The sequence below is a fragment of the Triticum urartu genome, chromosome 4A (genome assembly GCF_056163025.1).
Source record: "Triticum urartu cultivar PI428250 chromosome 4A, HENAU_Tu73, whole genome shotgun sequence".
In the NCBI taxonomy this organism is placed as follows: Eukaryota; Viridiplantae; Streptophyta; class Magnoliopsida; order Poales; family Poaceae; genus Triticum; species Triticum urartu.
This window is the reverse complement of record NC_141876.1, coordinates 94,132,563-94,138,562: the sequence shown is the minus strand read 5'-3', so window position 1 is coordinate 94,138,562 and position 6,000 is coordinate 94,132,563. Positions and strand designations below refer to the sequence as shown.

Genomic DNA, 6,000 nt, shown 5'->3' with positions numbered 1-6,000 from the left:
ATTTTGCCGCCTTGCAACCCTTGTTCGATAACTCCTTTCTTAATCAATGAAATGGCAAATCTTTTGCCTTCTTTCAAAAAAAAGAAAAAAGAAAATCTTATCGAGAAGCAGCTGCAGTACTTCCTTACTGATGGAAAACCGGAAGAAAATGACACCAAGTTCATCATGAAAGGGCTGAAAGTAACGGCTGGTAAAACATTGGCACTACTATCCAAGACAGCAACTATGTCTGGGCTTGTAGTGAGGGAATATGAGAACATTGTTGAATAATTTGATGCTAAGAACAAGATCATATACAGCACAATAGCAGCAGAGATCTTGGAGAATTTGTGTAGTCGTCATCAAATGGACAAGGAACATGTGAAGACTATCTTGCTGCCAAAGGTAACTGTTTCAACCCATTTATCTAATTCAAACATCTACTAGATCAGCACAACACTAACAAGTGGAAAACAGAAAACTGTAACTATACACTTAATTATATTAATTGATTTTTCGCAAAAAGAAAATATACTAATTGAAAAGTTCCCGCTGGCCCGCTGCCTCACATTTACTGGTCTCGTTTTTATTATTGCAGCTACTCACAGAGTGTGTTGAACAGCCAAATAGAACCCCCAACCGAAGCATCTCAAAGCAATGTTTCTGCATCGGGCGATGATGCAAAGCAGCAACAACTTTGTATACCGGGAAATGATGAAGAAAAAAAACTTTCGGACCACAGGAGCCAAACTAAGTTAACCGATCAAGCAAATGAGGAGCAAACTGCTATGATGGAACTGCAAGAGGCGTTTTTATCTCTTACTTTGGCGATATGCAGCGAACTGATCAGTGCAGATGACTTCAATGTCGTGGCTCTAACGATCGTCCCAGCAGAAGGTGTATTTGTGGCGAAGCTCAAGACTATAGTAGAAGAGAACTGTGAGGCCACGGCTAACAGCCTAAGAATCGTCAAGCTTTGCGGTCGGATTGCTATTACAGTGATGCGGCATGGCCAGTACAGCGCGCACTTCAAGAATCAGAAATTCGTGGAGACACTGTCCAAGGCTCCGGGAATCATGTCTAGCCTTGAAAGCTACATGCTCTTCGCTGGGACTGATTGTGGAGCGAAGAAGACCGCCAGGCCCCTCCTCTCTTGATCTTGTGAAGGAGGCACAAGCGTTGGTTGCTTAAAAATGTATTTTTGATCGTGATTTTCTACCATTGTTTTTTTTTGACGAAACGCTGCCGGAGCAGCTTTTCTTTTTCATTTATAAGAGGAAAGGTGTTACAAGTATTTGGTCGCAGCAGGCCGCTATACATCCACTATGCCAATAGCCGGCAACCCAGCAACATACATCAGCACATAATTCAGTCTGGCTCTCGAGGTCTGTCCAAAAGCAGCTGAATCCTATGACGCCCAGCCTGGTTCCATATCCTAAATTTATCAATCATCAAGTTGAAGACCGCGCTGACGGTGGACGCCTTGCTTTGGAAAATCCGGGCATTCCTGTCGCACCACGTGAACCACCAGATTGCCACTGCCAGACCGTCCCAGCCCTTTGAGTTGGTCAGGTTAGTGTTCACCATTGTGATGTCTTATTTCTCTAGATCAAACAATCTGTGTCGTATTTCCCTTGGAAACATTGCCCTCGGGCTGTTTCATTTCTCAAAGAAGGTTGTGTTGGTGAAATTGTACACATGTTTATGGAACAAGTAATTTGCTATGTTATAGCCAGTTTCTACCTGCACACAAAAAAATTGTGATCTAATGATGTTTCCGTTGGAATGCCATCAATGCTACGAACTAATCTTGTTTCTATTATGATGAAATGTACCCAAATCTACCAGCCTGATGACAAGGCATCAACTCAAAACAAGAGCAAGGACGGTGGAGACGGGGATTCACTTAGGGATTTTTCTCCGGAGAGTGCAGCGGCGATGAGGCGATTCCGGCTGGCATCCCCACCGGCAAAACGGGAACTGGCCGAGAGCTTGTCGAGTCGGCGTGTGGCGGAGGATGGAAGGAGTGCGTGCGGCGGATGGACTGGGGGGGGGGGGGGAAGAGCGCCGCCCTGGTGACTTCCGCGGTTCGTCCGGCGGCCGCTAGGGTTTCCGTCATCCCCAATTCCGGTATGAAACCCCAACCCCGCACAAGATGGGATAGCTTGAACAGAACCAAAATTTCAACCCTCCTTTACACTGAGCAACCAGGAGCCGCATGGCACGTACACTTTCGGCCTTCCTTTCCACCGCCAGGCTCTACGCGCCGCCGCCCTCGTCACCGATGCCCAGGAGCCGCCTACTCGGCTACTCCTCACGCTGATCCGGCGACGCGCGGCGAGCAGGATGAGGCAGGTGCCTTCCATGTGTGTGCCCTCGAACGGCAAACCATTCCTCTGATTGCTTCAGGTCGCAGGTGATTTTTTCTTTTCCTCAAAAAGAGGGAAAAACAATCGGCCTCTGCACCGAGTGTCAGGTTGCAAGGGAGGGATGATTCGCAAATAGAGCACCAACATTCAAGTATGATAGTTTACTTACAGTCTTAATTGTTCGGTATCTACGACTGCGAGAATACCGATCGATTGTTCTTAACTGAAGTCCAATGCGTTGAGTGTACATATGAACTCTGCCTAACCATGTTCCATAGGACAAGCTGAATACTCTGCTGCATTTCAGCTATTATGCGGTGAAAATGCCATTCAAAACAAATTATGCGGAGAAAAAGATAATTGTAGTTTAGCTCTTATTTCTTACACCAGCATTGGTATCTTTAATCCTAACTAAAAAAATTACATGCATCTATGGCTTGGCGTTGGGTTTGGCTTGCAGCACCAAGTAGTCAGCTAGTTGCCCTTTCAGGCCTCTTTTGGTTCATAGGATAGGATTATCGTAGGAATAGGAATTTTGTAGGAAATGAGATGACATGTATCTTAAATCCTATGAGTAGGAATAGGAAACGAGATGTCATTTGGTTGACACCAAATGAATTTTTCCATTGAGTCTAGGCTCATTTTTATTTTCCTATAAAATGTGGAGGATAGGAACCAATCCTATGTAGGAATAAGAATCCATTCCTATGAACCAAAGGGCTCTAAAGGAAAAAATCCTATAAGAAATCCTATCCTCTAGAATTCCTATGAAATTCCTCCAAACCAAAGGAGGCCTCAACCTGTACGCCACCCGTTTCTGATCCCATCCCCATAGAAAGAGACGACGAAGCAAACCACAAATGAAACTGCCGCAACCCATATAGCCGAGCCGTGATCTTCGGTGCTTGTCATCACGTCTGGAGCATTGGCGGTATTGTTGAGAAGATCTGGATTTCCCCTGGAATCGACTGCCACAGATGATCGAAATGCTGGAAGGGATCCAGAGAGCTGATTATAAGAAAGCACCAGCTCTGTCAAGCTTTGCAAACCTTCGAGCGAGGATGGTATCGGGCCAGACAAGTCGTTATAGGAAATATCAAGAATCACCAGGTCCTTCAAAACGCCAATATTTGAAGGAATAGATCCACTGAGATGGTTGTGACTTAGATTCAGAATTGCACTCAAGCTGGTCAGCATTGTGGGGATCACACCAGTGAGCTCATTATCCCCGAGATGAAGCTCAATAAGAAATTGCAATGAACTGATTGAAGTTGGAATGGCGCCAGTGATCTTGTTGCCCTGCAAACATATGTTTGAAAGCCGCAGTAGCTGGAAAATTTCATGTGGTATCTCTCCAGTAAATGAGTTTGGGCTAAGGTCCAATACATTCAAATTCACCAGATCGACAAGTGCACTTGGTATATGTCCGTCAAAATTGTTCATTTGCAGTTTCAGAACAGCCATGCCATCAAGTTTGCTGATCTCAGTGGGCACTGTACCGTTCAACTGGTTGCTTGCCAGATTCAAGAGAACCAACTTACTGCATCTGCCAACATGTCGGGGTATGCCTCCCGCCAAGTGGTTATTGTTCAGCTCAAGATAAGACAAGCTTGAATTGAGGCATCACTAATCGAGCCTGGGATACTACCATCGAGCAAGTTTCCTCCGAGATGAAGGCGATAGAGGCTGTGAGAGAATCCTTGCGGTATGTGCCCTTCAAGCATGTTGCCGGTGAGATCAACGGTATGCAAACCAGCAGCCAAGAACAGATCAGAAGGTATCTCACCACTAAGCTTATTGTAACTCAAATCCAACATCTCGGTATTCATGGTGATTTCACTAGGTATCAAGCCACTGAAGTTGTTGCTAGATAACACCAGTTCCTTCAAAGAGTGGACCATATTTGTTGGGAGGCTACCATCAAGTGTGTTGGAACTAAGGTTCAAGCTTCTCAATCTGGGCAAAGAACTCAACTGTTCGTCCACATTTCCACTCAGCAAACTGAAGGAGAAATCAAGAACCTCCAGTTCGCGGAAACCAGTGAAGTCGCCGAGCGGACCAGGCAACTGACCGTAGCTCAGATTGAGCGTGCGCAATCTAGAACCCAAGAGGTATGAGGAGAGCTGCCGTGGCAGATCGGTGAACCTGTTTTTCGAGAGATCCAGAGATTCCAAGGTGTCAAGGGAGCATAAGCAGGCAAGTACGGTGGAGTTGGAGAGGCCAAAGCGAGACATGGAGAGGTGGAGCACAACTGCAGATGAACCGGGGCGGTTAGACAGCACAGAGCAAGTGACCCCACTCCACAGGCACGGGTTCGGGTCGGTTGTGTCCCGGTGGCTCCACGGAGCCATGGCGGAGATCATGCTTGAAAGGTTTCTCATGGTGCTTTCCTGCGCTTTGTTTAGCCGCAGAGGTTGCACGCGGGCCATGGACAAATCAAACAGCAAGCAAAACAACAGTGCTAGCAATAACCCATGGTGAGAACTTGAGCCATACCTGCTCTTCTCCATGGTTACCTCTTCTCTTCTGCAACCTACCGGGTCAGCTGTTTGCAGGTGGTGGTGTTGCAAAGGGCCTGATCGATCCACTACCATACGTGCAAGAAGATGGGTAGAAGAAGCAATGGTAGAGAAAGTAGGAATGGTCAGATTAGTGGCGCAAGACCCCATCTGCGGTGTATACGAAGGGGGTTGAACTTTGACTCAAAGTGATGTGGCGCCTCACAGCATCAGGTTGGTATCAATCGTCATCATTACTGTTGGATAAGTGAGCAACTAAGCTTTACTGAGGGTCAATGGCCAGTACATATACAGATGTGGTAAAGTGCAGAAAAGCCCCTTATACAATGGGGATGTACACAATGAACTATACACATCTAACACCCCCCCTCAAACTCATGGTGGATCAACAACACTGAGTTTGGAGAGGAAAAACCCATGCTGTGCTCGAGTCTGTGCCTTCGTGAAGAAGTCAGCCAACTGTAACTCCGAGGGCACATAGTGAAGAGCGAGAGTCTGATCTTGCACTGCAGCACGCACAAAGTGGGCATCCACACCGATGTGCTTGGTGAGTTCATGCTTCACCGGGGCATGCGCAATACTGATAGCACCGGTGCTGTCAGACAGTAGAGGAGTGGAGGTAGTAGCAGACACACCAAAATCCTCAAGTAACCACCATAACCAGATCACCTCAGCCGTCAACATAGCCATGGCTCGCAACTCAGCCTCTGTGCTCGAGCGAGAAACTGTAGTCTGCTTCTTTGTCTTCCAGGCAATAAGAGAGCCACCAAGAAAGACACAGTAAGCAGACAGCGAGCGTCGATCAAAGGGATCACTGGCCCAGGTAGCATCAGAGTAGGCCTGGAGCTCAAGAGAGATGGAGCGGGGAAAGAAAAGGCGCTGAGAGATCGTGCCACGAAGATATCGTAGAACACGGAGGAGATGACTATAGTGGACAGAGGTGGGGGCCGAAACAAACTGACTCAGGATGTGGACAGGATAGGAGATGTCAGGACGCGTAATGGCAAGATAGACAAGACTGCCAACAAGATGACGATAGTGTAACGCCCTCGATGCGGCTATATCTCCCACGTGTCGAAGCACGACTTAGAGGCATAACCGCATTGAAAGCAATGTCACAAGTGAGGTAATCT

At 47.0% G+C, this 6,000-nt stretch overlaps 1 pseudogene; it reads right to left on the bottom strand.

Annotated features, from left to right (window-relative positions):
• Positions 1-3,143: 3,143 nt before the first annotated feature.
• Positions 3,144-4,858, bottom strand: LOC125553590 (uncharacterized; annotated as a pseudogene).
• Positions 4,859-6,000: the final 1,142 nt, after the last annotated feature.